This window comes from Bombina bombina, chromosome 2, assembly GCF_027579735.1.
Source record: "Bombina bombina isolate aBomBom1 chromosome 2, aBomBom1.pri, whole genome shotgun sequence".
NCBI classification, from domain to species: domain Eukaryota; kingdom Metazoa; phylum Chordata; class Amphibia; order Anura; family Bombinatoridae; genus Bombina; species Bombina bombina.
In genome coordinates, this window is record NC_069500.1 from 264,290,170 (window position 1) to 264,309,742 (window position 19,573).

Genomic DNA, 19,573 nt, shown 5'->3' on the forward strand with positions numbered 1-19,573 from the left:
CCTCTCAGTCTGACCATTTGACTGGGGATGGTATGCCGAAGTAAGATGTCTGTCAATATGTAAACATTTACAGAGATGAATCCAAAACTTGGAAGTGAATTGGGACCCCCTGTCAGTTGTTATGGAATCAGGGAGTCCATGGAGACGTACCACATTTTTTAGGAAAGTTTCAGCTGTTTCCGATGCAGTTGGAAGACCCAGCATAGGAATAAAGTGGGCCATTTTAGAGAACTGGTCGACCACAACTAAAATTGTGTTATGGTTGGAGGAAGTAGGAAGATCAACAATAAAATCCATGGCGATATGCCGCCATGGCCTGTCTGCTATAGGTAGAGATAGAAGATGGCCATAAGGTCTGATATGAGAAGGTTTACAGGTAGCACATACAGGACAAGTTTGAACATAATGCTTCACACTGTTTGCAATGCCAGGCCACCAGAAATCCCTTTGAATAAGGTGTAGCATTTTCCGAATACCTGGGTGTCCAGACAGAGGAGTTTCATGTGCATTACGCATAACTGTATCTCTGAGAGTCTGAGGGACATATATCTTCCCCTTCAAATGGAAAAGTCCATGGGAATCTTTTTGTAGCTGTAAGTTTTGTATGCTTGAATCGGTCTTCTGGTGCTTACGGAAATAAGCAACCTGATGCATGGTGATCCCAATGAATTTATGGGGTGGAATTATAGTTTCCTGTGCATACTGCTTGAACGGTCTAGGTGAGGATCTGGAGAGAGCATCAGCCTTTTGATTTCTAGAGGCTGGACGATATGTGATAATAAAGTTAAAACGTGTGAAGAAAAGGCTCCAACGCACTTGGCGAGCCAATAACGTTTTATTAGTCTTTAAATACTGCAAGTTTCTGTGGTCTGTGTAGATAATAGTGGGATGGCTTGCGCCTTCCAAAAGATGCCTCCAATATTCAAGAGCTGCCTTGATTGCTAAGAGCTCCTTTTCGCCAATAGAATAGTTTAGTTCGGCATTATTCATAGTCCTAGAATAATACGCTACTGGATGCAGAGGTTCTTCTTCCGTTAGTCTTTGGGATAGAATTGCGCCTAGTGCATAATCCGAAGCATCCACTTCGAGAAAAAACTGCTTCTCGGGATCCAGAAACTGAAGAACAGGAGCAGTGACAAACCTTTTCTTGAGCATGTGGAAAGAACATTCAGCTTCTGGAGTCCAGAGGAATTTGGTTGATTTTCTTGTGAGTGCTGTTAAAGGCTTCACTATTGCTGAGAAATCCTTGATGAACTTTCTGTAAAAATTCGAGAAGCCTAGGAATCTATGTACATCCTTTTTGGAAGCTGGTGGGGGCCAGTTGGTAATGGCCTCTACTTTGTTTGACTCCATCCTAATACCTCTAGGGGAAATGTGGTAGCCTAGGAATGAAATAGTCTCGGAATGGAAGATACATTTCTCCAATTTAGCAAACAGCTGGTTCTTTCTAAGTCTGAGTAGAACAGTCCTAACATGATTAATGTGGTTATCGATTGTGTCTGAATATATGAGGATATCATCCAAATAAATGACTACACAAGTGTCAAGTAGATCTTTAAAGAGATGATTAATGAAATACTGAAATGTGGCAGGTGCATTGCACAACCCGAATGGCATTACTAGATATTCATAAAGGCCATATCGGGTGCGGAACGCTGTGAGCCACTCGTCTCCCTCTCTCATCCTGACCAAGTTATATGCACCGCGTAAGTCAAGCTTAATGTATATTTTGGCACCCTGGAGACGTTCAATCAACTCCGGGATGAGAGGGAGAGGATATCGATTTTTTATTGTGCACTTATTGAGTTCCCTGTAGTCAATGATTGGTCTAAGGGTGTCATCCTTATTACGGACGAAGAACATGCCGGCCCCTGCCGGTGAGGAAGATGGCCTTATGAAACCTTTTTCTAAATTTTCATTGAGATATTGTTTCAAATGAGTGAGTTCTGGTTGTGAGAGAGGGTACACATGACCTACAGGAATCTTTGAACCGGGTATGAGATCAATAGGACAATCAAATGGCCTATGGGGTGGCAAAGCTTGAGCTTGTTTTTTGTCAAACACATCTTTAAAATCTGAGTACTCATCTGGGATCATTTGTGTAGAGGACTGTAACAGAATAGGTTCAGGCATGCAGTTAGTTCTACAGAAATGAGAATCAAAGGTAAGAGTGCCTTGAAGCCAGTTTATCGTGGGCTGGTGTTGTTTCAGCCAATTAAAACCCAAGATTAGAGGAAAAAGAGGTGAGTGTATAACATCAAAGGTGCGCACTTCAGTATGACCATTTGGAAAAGTTAACTGTATAGGTCGAGTGTGATGCGATATAGGTCCTGAATTAATTAAAGACCCATCCACAACACGTATTGCGAGTGAAACAGTTTTCTTTATTAGTGGAATATTATACAAGTGCACAAAAGTGGAATCTATAAAGCTGTTTGTGGCTCCTGAATCAATCACCGCTACCGCGGATACCACCTGATGATCCCACTGCAGAGAAACAGAATGATTAAAATGTGAAGTGTTATTTGAAACATTTTTATGCTTAAGCTCAGGATTAAACCTTTCATGCTTACCCTTTCTTGACTTTTGCAGGGTTGGGCATTCCTTTACGGTGTGGTCCTTGGAGGCACAATAAAGGCACAAGTTGTTTAACCGGCGTCTAGTCTTTTCCTCTGGCTTAAGAGGCCCACAAACAAAAGCTATATCCATAGGTTCATCCTGGTTTTTAGGAGTACTAATAGAACTAGAGCTGTATGGTTTCCTTTGGAATAGGTCTGATGTGCCCCTTTCATGCTTCCTTTCTCTGAGGCGACGGTCTATATTAATCGTGAGAGTCATTAAATTCTCAAGGTTATCAGGCATGTCTATACGGGCAAGTTCATCTTTTAATAAGTCGGATAAACCAATGCGAAATTGTTTTTTTAAGGCTGGGGTGTTCCACAAAGTATCCGGAGCCCACCTTTTAAACTCAGCTATATATTCTTCAACGGGACGCCGGCCTTGTTTCAAGGACCTAATAGCTGTTTCTGCAGTTGTCTGCTTATCATGGTCCTCATATAGAAGAGACATAGCTGAGAAAAAGGACTCTAGAGAATCTAGTATTGGATCGTCAGTCTCATAATAAGTATTCGCCCAACTCTTTGGTTCACCCCTCAAATATGAGATGACTGTGAGAACTTTTATTCGATCAGTCGGGTAACTACGTGGTTTTAAGGAGAAGTAAAGTGTGCAAGAGTTTTTAAAATCACGAAATTGTGATCTTTCACCAGAGAATTTGTCAGGAGGACAAGGTATAGGCTCAGGAGGTGGGGCTTCAGCAGTAACAGGTTTTTGCTGTGCTTGATCGCGTATAAATTTACGCAGATCCAGATTTTCTGCTTGCATTTCTCTCAACCCCTGGATCATGAGATCCATATTTTGTGCGAGAGTTCCAACACGGTTAGTCAATTCTGCTACATCCATTTTCTGTGAAAGAGAATATATATATGTAGAGAGGGGGAACAATTTAATGGCTAGGTAATATGTGAGGAATCAGTACAACACCCTTATATGCATACATATATATATGAATAACCGCTCAGTCTCACACCCCACTTCGGGTTTTATTACAAGAATAAACCCTGGTTTGCTCATAGACATGAGGGTGACCAACATAGGTCAAAGGTAGTGGAACAGTACTTATTAGTACCTATACACAGGGGACATACCTACACTAACTAAATCTAAACTATAGCTATGGAATACAAAAGGGGAAATAAGTAATTCAAAGGCCCAGAATGGAATTCCTAATATTGAGCAAAATGTAGCATTGAGTAAGCTGGTACATATATGTATAACACAATTTGTTAAATGGAATAGCAAGCAATAAGATTCCTGTAAGTTAGCAGCAGTAGATGGCAGTGGTGAGTAAGTGTGCAGCATAGGTATGAATCAGTAAAAGAGAAACAATCTCCAATTTAAAGTAACTGAATATCAGGCAAAAGTAGCAATACATCAGCAAGTAGTAAAAGTCTTATATATGCCAGTAAAATGTAAGGATGTGTTATTTGAATGAACTCTGTACCGTACATAGATTCTGTCCTCTGGTGCTGCTAGTGCTGACAGGCTGCGTGGCTACAGGAAGTCCTGAGTCTGAGTTTGAGATCACTGTGTCGCTCTGCAGAGTGACGTAACACACTCCAATGTGTACAGATGCAGTACTGTGTGAGAAAAGAACTTGCAGTTGGTGGTGAGAGAAAATCAAAAATAACACGTTACCAAATAGTGCTGGCAGAATGGTGAACCGCTGAGGGGATTAGAGAGCTGAGATCCCAGGAACAATTAATGAGGATTCAGAGTTCAGTCTGTTCTGATCCAAAGTGAGGCTAGAGTGAAGATTCTCAGTAGTATCAAATTACCTAGCAATGATTGATGGACACAGGTAAGCTTAAATAGGATGTGCTGATCACATGATGTAGAAAGTTAAAGTGACAGTATGTCAATTAGGTGGTTCCTGACAGGTGTTAACATCCTAAGATAGGGCGGTCTTTTGACTCACAGGTGGAGGTGTGTATTACCCACGTAGCACTTGATTTTAACCTATCACAGGTGATCTGTTCTTTTAAATTAAAGGCCAAGCTTTCACCCTTCAGCTACGACTACGACATTTGCTGAAACGCGTCAGCACTAGGGTACGTGGGTGACCACTACTCCACCAAGCCCTAGAGGTTTATTGCTTTTTCCTGTGTTTCTCCGTTTGTTCTTAACACTTTGAATAAAGGACACTTGTTATTTGAAAATTATCCGGTGCCTTCACTTGCCTTTCTTTGTGATACTTCTGGATATGTTCAAGGCACGGATATCCTTTGAGCAGCGACAATTTCCCCTGTAAGGTGCAGCACTTCAACGAACTGTCGTTTCTTCTGAGCCGTGGACTCTCCTCACCCTTTGGGCTTACCCGCCCCTCATTGTGACGTCACGCATTTCCGGACCGGCTTTGTACATGCTGACGCGCTGTAGGGATCCTCACTGCTGCTCGACCTCCATGCTTCTGTGGACACACAGATTTCTTTGAGAGAGGATCTTGAGCATTGAATATTTAAAGGTGGGTCCCCAGGATCAGCGCATTTCATTAGCGTATATATTGCTTTACACACAGTATACGGAACTGAGTTGGGGTTGGAGTGATGTGAGAAGGTGCTCTATACAGGGGTCAAAGTGTGAATGTATACCATTAACCACAAGTGATTTGCTAACAGGTGCTGCAATATTTTAGGGTGATGCTTCCTATGTGAATCTCTCATGCTAGATCGCCCTTGGTAGCACGCCATATACCTTATTTTCACTTATTACACCTCTGATTACAATATCTGAATTTCCTGACCCCCACATTGTGTATATATGCTGTTCCTCCTGTATAAGCACCTACTAACACTTGACCACCCATCGTCTATCCCCTATATGAGGCTGTGGTATAATAAGATCCTATGAGGTCGCTTACGAGGATAGCTCAGATAAGGTAGACAAGCATAGTTTATGACCACAATATTAATATTTACTTCAGATAGTGAGACACTGTCATTCTGCTGATGCCCCGTCATATCCTCTTTTGGTGTATTTTGCCTACTGTAAATATTGTCCCTAAGATTAGAGGTCCTAAATACTAGTAAATGTTTTCCTTTCAAGGTCCTACTGCTTAAGCTGATCCTTGCCTTGAGATTGGAAACCCCATCCTCATATACCCCCCCTGACATGGGCTATATAATTCACTATAAGGCAATCACTAGTGCTCTTCTTGTTTTCTTAACATAGTTATAATGTATCCTGAAGCATGTCATATATGATTGTTCCTCATATAATCTTGATTGCCACTTACTCTACTGTTTTATATATTGTATGTTGTGCTATGATATGTTCCTCCAAAGAGATTTATGTGCACTTGCTAGAGGAATCTAATAGTCTATAATCCAGGCACCTTGGTCTTCCGATAATCACTGCTTGTTCATAATAACAAGCCTAATACTGTGCCTCCAGTTTATAGGTTCCGCAGGTGTATGATAACACGTTCCCTATAGTGCCCTCTAGTATATAGGTACAGCTTGTGTTAGCAACAGTTCTCTTGTTTAGATATATATTGGCATGCTATACCTAGTTTGGTTTCTAGCCTACATTAACAATTTGGGCTCAGGTATTTACTTCTTTTTATTGTCTCTTTTATGATATCCTGCTCCCTGATACTGTTGATATTTTCTGCACATCCATTTTCATTTTATATTTAGTATGAGTATAACAGCTCCATAGAGCTAAGAGAGAAACAATTACCACAACCTACCTTAATCACTATTATATATCTTATGTCTAAGTTGGTGTTACATAGTTTTTTCAGGACATTATTTTATCAGTACATACAAGGAAATCTCCATATCAGTGGTATTATTTTACATCTTTACCTGTTACACATAATTGTAGGTTATAAAGGAAAGATCTGTCCTCGACATATAAGAGATATACAGTTTAGGCCTTGAGATTAACCTCATTATGCTCTCATATCTATATCTATAGATGCCCTATACCTTACCTATATATTTTTAAGAGTTTACTTAGCTATTAACACTAATGTGCACTTAGTGTCCTGATAATAGTAACTACAAGCTCGCCATGCTGATAGGCTCCGTCCTCCACTCCCCCTCCACCCCCCCACTTTAATTCGAGCGGCTCTCGCCCGCTGCATTCCCCCCCCCCCATAAAACTATAAAGCTAACTCCCCCCTTGCCGTAATTATATCTGAGTGGTAACTATAATTTGCTTTCTATACGGCACAGAGAGGACCATTTTTGTTTTTTTTCTACTACCTTTATTATAAAACTGAAGTCTCACTATTGATTGCCCTAATACTATAATAAAGCTTGAGCTATATGGATACATTATGCCCTTTCCACAGGGCTTTATCTGTAATATTTATCTAACAATATTGTATTTGCACTTTTCTGTAAATGTTTTGGGGCATTCCCTTTTGTTGTATTTGTGTATGACTTCAATAAAAAAATGTTATAATAAGAAAGTAAAAAGTTGTCAATCGCACGCTAACCTGACGCACGTAAAAAGCCAGACTTAGAATATTGTGCGTGCATTAACGTATTCCCCTATAGAACTAAATGGGAAAAAACATAACATCCTACTTGCAAAGACGATGGCATATTCTCAAGTGCGTTAACCTGAAATGAAAATATTAATATGTCTTATTCCAATGTTCTTCACATAGAAGAATATGTTCTATTTATTCATAAATACATATTTCTACATCCATCTGATGGTATTTTGGAAAAATTTATATCTATACCCATATACAACCCTAATTCCGAAAAAGTTGAGACAGTATGGAAAATGCAAAAAAACAAACATAAAGAGTAATTTGAAAATTTAATTCACCCTGTACTACTATATTGAAAACAGATTATTAACACATTATTTGATGTTTTACTTTGTGAATTTAATATATTTTTGAAAAAATACACTCATTTCAAATCTGATGCCTGCAACACATTCCAAATTAGTTAGGACAGGGGCAATTTAGGACTAAAAGCAAGGTGACAAGTTGAAATAATAAGAATGTGAGGCAATCATGTAATCATAGTATATAAGGAACCTCCAAAAAAGGCCTAGTCCTTCAAGAGCAAGGATGGGTCGAGGCTTGCCAATCTGCCAACAGATGGGTCAGCAAATAATCCAACACTTTGAGAAGAACATTTCCCAGGACAAATGGGAAGGATTTTAGGCATTTCACCTTCTACAGTGCACAATATAATTAGAAGATTCAATGAATCCAGTCAAATCTCAGTGCGTTAAGGACAAGGTCGAAAACCACTTCTGAATGCACCTGATCTCCGATCCCTCAGATGTGACTGTTTCAAAAACTGTCATGAGTCTGTAATGGATATCCTGACATAGGCTCGGTAGTACTTTGGTAAACCTTTGTCAGCCAAGACTATTTTCTGCTGCATCCACAGATGCAAGTTAAGGCTTTACTATGCAAAGCAGAAGCCCATACATCAACACTGTGCAGAAGTGCCGCTTCTTGTTTTGTGTTCTGACGAGTTAACATTTCAAATCGTTTTTGGAAAAAACAGCTGTCATGTTCCCCGGGCCAAAGAGGAAAAGGACCATCCAAGCTGTTTTCAACATCAGATCCAAAAGTCAGTGTCTGTCATGGTATTGGGGTGTGTCAGTGCCCATGGCATGGATAACTTGCACATCTGTGAGGGAACTATTAATGCAAAAAGATATGTATACATTTTAGAGCAACATATGCTGCCATCCGGATGTCGTCTTTCCATGGATGACCCTTCATTTTCCAGCAGAACAACGCTAATCCACATTCTGCCCAGATTACAAGCACATGGTTGTGTAAACAGAGAGTGCAAGTGCTAGCATAGCCTGACCTGAGAATGTGTGGTGCATTTTGAAGTGCAAAATAAGGCCCCATACAGTTGTGTTTCAATACAGTACAGGGTGAATTGCACCCTGTACTATAGATATATACATATACAGTATATATATATATATATATATATATATATATATAATATATATATATATATATAAATATCTATTTAAAAATACGCAGAACATTGGAATTTGATTTTTTATACAGTAAATACATAGTTAAAACCTTTGTTAAAAATTAATATTGCATAAATATGCTTATACATGTTTTCATCTACTTGACAGCAAAGGGCTCCAATACATTTTACCTGCCTTTTTTAACACCTCAGACCTCATATCTTTGAGCCCTTATAACTCTTTTTGTGCAATTTTTTAACTACTTTTTATTATATAGTGTTATTATGAGTGTAACAGTACTTTGAAATGTATTTTTATGTGTTTTGTGACACTTTTTTGTTTTGTGAAACAGTTAGCCAGTGCTCTGAGGATGCAGTAATCATTCTAGGACTATTAGTCCTAATAATAGTACTTTCAACTTGTAATACGAGCGCTAAATCCGATGCGCGCAAACATCCGCGATAAACCCCTTTTTGCTTGTGCATAACTGTGGCCCTGTGTATGCATGTATTATATAGCCACAATCTCCCAGCTCCTATAGGTGTATTATTGATGTCCTAGTTTCACTATTGTATTGTAATAAAAGGTGTAATAAGAGTTTCTGTTGACATATGTTAATTTTATTGCCATACAATTCTGTCTAAAAGGATCATTTACATTACACCTTAAATGTAGATGGTGATGCTGCTTTGAAAATTAGTGATGTCGCAAACATAACATTTTTTCTGTTCGCAAACGGCGAACGCAAACTTCCGCAAATGTTCGTGAACGGGCGAGCCGGGCGAACCGCCATAGACTTCAATAGGCAGGCGAATTTTAAAACCCACAGGGACTCTTTCTGGCCACAATAGTGATGGAAAAGTTGTTTCAAGGGGACTAACACCTGGACTGTGGCATGCCGGAGGGGGATCCATGGCAAAACTCCCATGGAAAATTACATAGTTGATGCAGAGTCTGTTTTTAATCCATAAAGGGCATAAATCACCAAACATTCCTAAATTGTTTGGAATAACGTGCTTTAAAACATCAGGTATTATGTTGTATCGATCAGGTAGTGTAAGGGTTACGCCCGCTTCACAGTGACAGACCAAACTCCTGCAGTGGGTACAACATCATCATCATCACACCGTACGTCCATGTGTGTAATGCTGCCTGACTGAGACATATCCCTGTTATCTACATCCTCTGGCAATAATGGTTGCGCATCACTCATTTCTTCCAACTGATGTGTAAATAACTCATCTGACAGATCAAGTGAAGCGGCTGTGGTGCTAGTGTTGGTGGTGGCGGCAGGCGGGCGAGTGGTAACTAGAGAGGTGCCCGAAGCTAAGCTGGAGGAGGATGGTGCGTCAAGGTTCCGAGCGGAAGCTGTAGAAGATTGGGTGTCCTGTGTTAGCCAGTCAACTATGTCCTCAGAACTTTTACAGTTCAGGGTACGTGTCCTCTGAACACTGGGCATTATTCTAGGGCCAAAGGCAATCACAGCACCACGACGGCCCCTGCGGGGTGGCCTGCCTCTGTCTGTCATTTTTTTTCCGATTAGTGGTACTATGCGTGCAAGCTACTGTGACAACAGATATGAGTGGCACTGTGCACTGGCAGAAGTTGGCAGAGTAGACGCTGTAGGCCTGACACACACGCTTGCAGACAACTAACTCCTATTCAATCTATTACAGTCAAAATTGTATTTTTTTTTAATGTACACTACTGTTACACCAGATATGAGTTGCACTGGTGTGACACTGTGCCCTGGCAGGCCCTGAAACGCACACGCGTGAAGGAAACTGACTGCTATTATTTCACAGTCAAATTTCTAGTTTTTTTTAACCCCTTAAGGACCAAGGCCATTTTTCAATTTCTTTCCCTTAAAGGGACAGTAAACCTTAAAAATAATGTTATATAATTCTGCACATAGTGCAGAATTATATAACATTATTTAGGTGCTATAGCCATAAAAGCATTTTTTACCGTTTAATTTGCTAAAATACGGCGCTTTTACAGACCCGCTCTCTGCTCTCTGCTGAGCGGGTCTGTTATTTTTAGTCAGCGCATCGGGCCAGCTGTATAGTCACAGCCCGGCCCAACCACGCCATAGCACTAAGTGCAGCTCGCTCCTGTCACAGGAGCGAGCTGCACTTAGTCTTATGGCACGGTCGGGCCGGGCTGTGACTATACAGCTGGCCCGATGCGCTGACTAAAAATAACAGACCCGCTCAGCAGAGAGCAGAGAGCGGGTCTGTAAAAGCGCCGTATTTTAGCAAATTAAATGGTAAAAAATGCTTTAATGGCTATAGCACCTAAATAATGTTATATAATTCTGCACTATGTGCAGAATTATATAATATTATTTTTAAAGTTTACTGTCCCTTTAAGGACCAGGGCTATTTTTACATTTCTGCGGTGTTTGTGTTTAGCTGTAATTTTCCTCTTACTCATTTACTGTACCCACACATATTATATACCTTTTTCTCACTACTAAATGGACTTTCTAAAGATACCATTATTTTCATCATATCTTATAATTTATTATTAAAAATATTATAAAATATGAGGAAAAAATGGAAAAAAACACACTTTTTCTAACTTTGACCCCCAAAATCTGTTACACATCTACAACCACCAAAAAACAACCATGCTAAATAGTTTCTAAATTTTGTCCTGAGTTTAGAAATACCCAATGTTAACATGTTCTTTGCATTTTTTGCAAGTTATAAGGAAATAAATACAGGAAGCCCTTTGCTATTTCAAAACCACTTTTTTTCAAAATGAGCGCTAGTTACATTGGAACCCTGATATCTGTCAGGAATACCTGAATATCCCTTGACATGTATATATATTTTTTTTTTTAGAAGACATCCCAAAGTATTGATCTAGGCCCATTTTGGTATATTTCATGCCACCATTTCACCGCCAAATGCGATCAAATAAAAAAAAATTGTTCACTTTTCACAAACTTTAGGTTTCTCACAGAAATTATTTACAAACAACTTATGCAATTATGGCATAAATGGTTGTAAATGCTTCTCTGGGATCCCCTTTGTTCAGAAATAGCAGACTTATATGGCTTTGGCGTTGCTTTTTGGTAATTAGAAAGCTGCTAAATGCCACTGCGCACCACACATGTTTTATGCCCAGCAGTGAAGGGGTTAATTAGGGAGCATGTAGGCAGCTTGTAGAGTTAATTTTAGCTTAAGTGTAGTGTAGTAGACAACCCAAAGTATTGATCTAGGCCCATTTTGGTATATTTAATGCCACCATTTCACCGCCAAATGCGATAAAATTTAAAAAAAACTTAATTTTTTTCGCAATTTTAGGTTTCGCACTGAAATTATTTACAAACAGCTTGTGCAATTATGGCACAAATGGTTGTAAATGCTTCTCTGGGATCCCCTTTGTTCAGAAATAGCAGACATATATGACTTTGGCGTTGCTTTCTGGTAATTAGAAGGCCGCTAAATGCTGCTGAGCATCACACGTGTATTATGGCTAGCAGTGAAGGGGTTAATTAGGTAGTTTTTAGGGAGCTTGCAGGGTTAATTTTAGCTTTAGTGTAGAGATCAGCCTCCCACCTAACACATCAGATCCCCTGATCCCTCCCAAACAGCTCCCTTCCCTCCCCCACCCCACAATTGTCCCCGCCCTCCCGTGCACACGCGCACGTCCGTGCACACCCCTGGACATCCCCGCCCACGATCCCGCTCCCCTCCACTGACTGCTATTATTTCACAGTCAAAAAAGCGTTGTTTATTTTAAATGTACACTACTGGTACACCAGATATGAGTGGTGGCACTGGGCAAGTGGGCACAGTATACGCTGTGAGCCTGACACACACGCTGGCAGGCAGGCAACTGCAATTAGATTACACAGGAAAAAAAAAAAAGCAGACTGATGTTCTAGCCCTAAAAAGGACTTTTTGGGGCGCTGTCCTTACAGCAGAGATCAGATGAGTCCTTCAGGACTGTAGTGGACACTGAATACACTATCCTAGCTATCGATTTCCCTATTAAATCAGCAGCAGCTACACTGTCCCTCCTCTCCTTAAGAATGCAGCTTCCAAACGAATCTAAAATGGATGCTGTACAGGAGGTGGGAGGGTCTGGGAGGGAGGGTCTGCTGCTGATTGGCTGGAATGTGTCTGCTGACTGTGAGGTACAGGGTCAAAGTTTACTCAATGATGACGAATAGGGGGCGGACCGAACATCGCATATGTTCGCCCGCCGCGGCGAACGTGAACAAGCTATGTTCGCCGGGAACTATTCGCCGGCGAACTATTCGGGACATCACTATTGAAAATATCACCAGCATCGTCACCCAATGAGATGTGTAGTAAAATGCTTATTTGCAAAACTGCCTTCAAACATTGATTTCAGCCTTTTTAAAATTGTCACCAGCAATCTTGACCTCGGAACATATGCCTTTTGAATATATTTTGCCACTTCGATGATGCTTCGATCATCATCAAACAAGCAGGCACTTGTGACCTTTGACTGGGCAGTAATGGAACAGGATTTTTTTTTCAGGTGATGATGATTAGGTATGTCTTTATTTTGTTCGTCAGAAAATAAGAGCCAATCACCTAGATTACGAGTTTTGCGCTATACCAGGTGCGTAAGAAACGCAATAAAATGAGCTCACTTTCCATAGCGCTGACATTACGAGTTACTGAAAAACCTCCTTGTGCTTTATTTACAGATAGTTATATTGTAACTTTTCATGTAAAGTTACGGGGTGTTAGGTTTAGGGGTTAATAGTTTAATTTAGTGTTTTGCAATGTGGGGTCTGGTGGTTTAGGGGTTTATAGGTTTAGTTTATTAGTTGCAATGTGGGGGCCTGGTGGTTTAGGGGTTAATAGCATTATTTAGTATTGGCGGTGTAGGGGAGCGGCGGATTAGGGGTTAACAGCTTTAGTTTATTACTTGTCATGTGGGCGGCCAGTGGTTTAGGGGTTAATAGGTTTATATAGTGTTGGCGATGTGGGGGGGGCGGCGGTTTAGGGGTTAATAGGTTTATATAGTGTTGGCGATGTGGGGGACGGGCGGTTTAGGGGTTAATAGGTTTATTTTAGTGTTGGTGAAATGGGTGGGCAGCAGATTAGGGGTTAATATGTTTATTTAATAGTTGCGATGTAGGTGGGCGGCATATTAGGGGTTAATAGGTTTAATATAGTGCTTGTGATGCGGGAGGTTGGCAGTTTAGGGGTTAATAGGTAGTTTATGGGTGTTAGTGTAACATTTTAGTTATGAGTTTTGTGAAACATTTTTGTTTCGCAAAATCCATAACTACTTATCTCAGATTGCGGAATGGATCGTGTCGGTATAGGCTGTTATGCAAGCATTTTAGCCAGACTGCACAACCTCTAATACGGCACTATGGAAAATCCTGCACTCAAACGTCATTTTTTTTGAGTGCGGAATGGACGTTGCGTTACAGGCTAAAATGCATGCTGCATAGCTATACTGCCACTACTCATAATATGCGTTACCGGCCATTCAAGCGCAATTGCCAATTTTTCAGCAGTAATAGCTGTACCGCCCCATAACACAAAACTTGTAATATAGGCAAAAGTCAGCTACTGTTAGAAAAGCCTAAAAAATAATTCCAAATAAACATACTGCAAATTAAAAAAAAAAGTTTGAACATAAGTTCTATGGCATGATGCCCAATCCAATGCTAGATTACGAGTTTTGCGTTAGCCTTAAAAAGCAGCGTTAAGAGGTCCTAATGCTGCTTTTTAACGCCCGCTGGTATTACGAGTCTTGAAGGTACAGGTGTACCGCTCAATTTTTTGGCCAGACTTGGAAATACCGCAAATCCACTTACGTCAATTGCGTATCCTATATTTTCAATGGGACTTGCATAGCGCCGGTATTACGAGTCTGACCAAAAGTGAGCGGTACACCCTCTCCTGTCAAGCCTGGTACCGCATTTTAAAGTCAGTAGTTAAGAGTTTTACACTACACCCCGTAGCATAAAACTCTTAACTAAAGTGCTAAAAAGTACACTAATACCCATAAACTACCTATTAACCCCTAAACCGAGCCCCCCCACATCGCAAACACTAAAATAATTTTTTTAACCCCTAATCTGCTGAACCAGACATCGCCACCACTATAATAAATATATTAACCGCTAAACTGCCACACTCCCGCATCGCAAACACTAGTTAAATATTATTAACCCCTAATCTGCCAGCCCTAACATCGCCGCCACCTACCTACATTTATTAACCCTAATCTGCCACCCCCAACTTCGCCGCCACTATAATAAAGTTATTAACCCCTAAACCTAAGTCTAACCCTAACCCTACCCCCCCTAACTTAAATATAATTTAAATAAATCTAAATAAAATTACTACAATTAATATTCCTATTTAAAACTTAATACTTACCTATAAAATAAACCCTAAGATAGCTACAATATAACTAATAGTTACATTGTAGCTAGCTTAGGGTTTATTTTTATTTTACAGGCAACTTTGTATTTATTTTAACTAGGTGCAATAGTTATTAAATAGTTATTAACTATTTAATAACTACCTAGTTAAAATAAAGACAAATTTACCTGTAAAATAAAACCTAACCTAAGTTACAATTGCACCTAACACTACACTACAATTAAATTAATTACCTAAATTAAATATAATTAATTACAATTAAAAAAAATTATCTAAAGTACAAAAGAAAAAAAACACTAAATTACAGAAAATAATAAAAAAATTACAAGATTTTTAAACTAATTTCACCTAATCTAATCCCCCTAACAAAATAAAAAAGCCCCCCCAAAATAAAAAAAAGCCCTACCCTACACTAAATTACAAATAGCCCTTAAAAGGGCCTTTTGCGGGGCATTGCCCCAAAGTAATCAGATCTTTTACCTGTAAAAAAAATTACAATTCCCCTCCAACATTAAAACCCACTATCTACACATCCAACCTTACTCTAAAACCCACCCAATCCCGCCTTAAAAAAAAAATAACACTAACCCCCTCAAGATCACCCTACCGGGAGACGTCTTCACCCAACCAGGCAGAAGTGGTCCTCCAGACGGGCAGAAGTCTTCATCCAACCGGGCAGAAGTGGTCCTCCAGGCGGCCAGAAGTGGTCCTCCAGGCGGGCAGAAGTCTTCATCCAGACGGCATCTTCTATCTTCATACAATCAGCCAATAGGATTGAAGTTCAATCCTATTGGCTGTTCCAATCAGCCAATAGAATGCCAGTTCAACCCTATTGGCTGTTTGCATCAGCCAATAGGATTTTTTCTACCTTAATTCCGATTCGCTGATAGAATTCTATCAGCCAATCGGAATTGAAGGGACACCATCTTGGATGATGTCATTTAAAGGAACCTTTATTCAGTCGTCGGCCGTTGTCAGAAGAGGATGCTCCGTGTCGGAAGTCTTGAAGATGGACCCGCTCCGCATGGATGAAAATAGAAGATGCCGTCTGGATGAAGACTTCTGCCCGTCTGGAGGACCACTTCTGCCCGGTTGGATGAAGACTTCTTCCCATCTGGAGGACCACTTCTGCCCGTTTGGGTGAAGACATCTCCCGATAAGGTGATCTTCAGGGGGTTAGTGTTAGTTTTTTTTAAGGGGGGATTGGCTGGGTTTTAGAGTAGGGTTGGTTGTGTGGGTGGTGGGTTTTAATGTTGGGGGGAATTGTAATTTTTTTACAGGTAAAAGAGCTGATTACTTTGGGGCAATGCCCCGCAAAAGGCCCTTTTAAGGGCTATTTGTAATTTAGTGTAGGGTAGGGCTTTTTTTTATTTTGGGGGGCTTTTTTATTTTGTTAGGGGGATTAGATTAGGTGTAATTAGTTTAAAAATCTTGTAATTTGTTTATTATTTTCTGTAATTTAGTGGGGGTTTTTGTACTTTAGATATTTTTTTTTAAATGTAATTAATTGTATTTAATTTAAGTAATTAATTTAATTGTAGTGTTGTCTTAGGTGTAATCGTAACTTAGGTTAGGTTTTATCTTACAGGTAAATTTGTCTTTATTTTAACTAGGTAGTTATTAAATAGTTAATAACTATTTAATAACTATTGTACCTAGTTAAAATAAATACAAAGTTGCCTGTAAAATAAAAATAAACCCTAAGCTAGCTACTATGTAACTACTAGGTATATTGTAGCTATCTTACGGCTAGATATAGAGTTGGGCGGTAGCCGTCAAAACCAGCATTAGAGGGTATTTGGAGTCAGTCAGGAAAGGGTCTAAAACTCACTTTGCAGCCGCGACTTTTCCATACCGCAGATCCCCCTACGCCATTTGCGTATCCTATCTTTTCAATGGGATATTTCTAACGCTGGTATTTAGACTCTTGGCTGAAGTGAGCGTTAGAAATCTAACGACAAAACTCCAGCCGCAGAAAAAAGTCAGTAGTTAAGAGCTTTCTGGGCTAACGCCGGTTTATAAAGCTCTTAACTACTGTGCTCTAAAGTACACTAACACCCATAAACTACCTATGTACCCCTAAACCGAGGCCCCCCCCACATCGCCGCCACTCTATTAAAATTTTTATCCCCAATCTGCCGCTCCGTACACCGCCGCAACATATGTTATCCCTATGTACCCCTAATCTGCTGCCGCTAATATCGCCGACCCCTATATTATATTTATTAACCCCTAATCTGCCACCCCCAACGTCGCCTCCACCTACCTACAATAATTAACCCTTAATCTGCCGACCGGATCTCACCGCTACTATAATAAATGTATTAACCCCTAATCCGCCTCACTCCCGCCTCAATAACCCTATAATAAATAGTATTAACCCCTAATCTGCTCTCCCTAACATCGCCGACACCTAACTTCAAGTATTAGCCCCTAATCTGCCGACCGGAGCTCACCGCTACTCTACTAAATTTTTTAACCCCTAAAGCTAAGTCTAACCCTAACCCTAACCCTAACACCCTCCTAAGTTAAATATATTTTTTATCTAACAAAATAAATTAACTCTTATTAAATAAATTATTCCTATTTAAATCTAAATACTTACCTGTAAAATAAACCCTAATATAGCTACAATATAAATTATAATTATATTGTAGCTATTTTAGGATTAATATTTATTTTACAGGCAACTTTGTAATTATTTTAACCAGGTACAATAGCTATTTAATAGTTAATAACTATTTAATAGTTACCTAGTTAAAATAATTACAAAATTACCTGTAAAATAAATTCTAACCTAAGTTTCAATTAAACCTAACACTACACTATCAATAAATAAATAAAATAAAATACCTACAATTATCTACAATTAAACCTAACACTACACTATCAATAAATTAATTAAATACAATACCTACAAATAAATACAATTAAATAAACTAACTAAAGTACAAAAAATAAAAAAGAACTAAGTTACAAAAAATAAAAAAATATTTACAAACATTAGAAAAATATTACAACAATTTTAAACTAATTACACCTACTCTAAGCCCCCTAATAAAATAACAAAGACCCCCAAAATAAAAAATGCCCTACCCTATTCTAAAATTAAAATAGAAAGGCTCTTTTACCTTACCAGCCCTGAAAAGGGCCCTTTGCGGGGCATGCCCCAAAGAATTCAGCTCTTTTGCCTGTAAAAAAAAAACATACAATACCCACCCCCCAACATTTACAACCCACCACCCACATACCCCTAATCTAACCCAAACCCCCCTTAAATAAACCTAACACTAAGCCCCTGAAGATCTCCCTACCTTGTCTTCACCACACCGGGTCCCGATCTGTCCAGAAGAGCCTCCGAAATCTTCATCCAAGCCCAAGCGGGGCTGAAGAGTGACCTCCATCCTCCGGCTGAAGTCTTGATCCAACCGGCAAATGAAGAAGTCCATCTTCAGGAAGAAATCTTCATCCTATCCGGGCAGAAGAGGACATCCGGGCCGGCAAACATCTTCATCCAAGCCGCATCTTCTATGTTGTTCCATCCGATGACGAGCGGCGGATCTTGAAGTCCTTCAGCGCGGATCCATCCTCTTCGTTCTACGTCCAACTGAAGAATGAAGGTTCCTTTAAGGGACGTCATCCAAGATGGTGTCCCTCGAATTCCGATTGGCTGATAGGATTCTATCAGCCAATCGGAATTAAGGTAGGAAAATTCTGATTGGCTGATGGAATCAGCCAATCAGATTCAAGTTCAATCCGATTGGCTGATCCAATCAGCCAATCAGATTGAGCTCGCATTCTATTGGCTGTTCCGATCACCCAATAGAATGCAAGCTCAATACGATTGGCTGATCGGATCAGCCAATCGGATTGAACTTGATTCTGAATGGCTGATTCCATCAGCCAATCAGAATTTTCCTACCTTAATTCTGATTGGCTGATAGAATCCTGTCAGTTAATCGGAATTCGAGGGACGCCATCTTGGATGACGACCCTTAAAGGAACCTTCATTCTTCAGTTGGACGTTGAACGAAGAGGATGGATCCGTGCCGGAGGACTTCAAGATCAGCCGCTCGTCATCGGATGGAACAACATAGAAGATGCGGCTTGGATGAAGATGTTTGCCGGTCCGGATGTCCTCTTCTGCCCAGATAGGATGAAGATTTCTTCCCGAAGATGGACTTCTTCATTTGCCGGTTGGATCAAGACTTCAGCCGGAGGATGGACGTCACTCTTCAGCCCCCGCTTGGGCTTGGATGAAGATTTCGGAGGGTCTTCTGAACAGATCGGGACCCGGTGTGGTGAAGACAAGGTAGGGAGATCTTCAGGGGCTTAGTGTTAGGTTTATTTAAGGGGGGTTTGGGTTAGATTAGGGGTATGTGGGTGGTGGGTTGTAATGTTGGGGGGGGTATTGTATGGTTTTTTTTTACAGGCAAAATAGCTGAATTCTTTGGGGCATGCCCCGCAAAGGGCCCTTTTATCTAATTTTTATCTAACGAAATAAATTAACTCTTATTAAATAAATTATTCCTATTTAAATCTAAATACTTACCTGTAAAATAAACCCTAATATAGCTACAATATAAATTATAATTATATTGTAGCTATTTTAGGATTAATATTTATTTTACAGGCAACTT

At 39.9% G+C, this 19,573-nt stretch overlaps 1 long non-coding RNA gene across 1 annotated transcript; it reads right to left on the reverse strand.

Annotated features, from left to right (window-relative positions):
- Positions 1-2,363: 2,363 nt before the first annotated feature.
- Positions 2,364-2,682, reverse strand: LOC128647750 (uncharacterized). The gene is made up of 2 exons (XR_008400403.1): positions 2,574-2,682; positions 2,364-2,487 (listed from the first exon to the last, which is right to left on the reverse strand). It is a non-coding gene; the product is annotated as an uncharacterized LOC128647750 (long non-coding RNA).
- Positions 2,683-19,573: the final 16,891 nt, after the last annotated feature.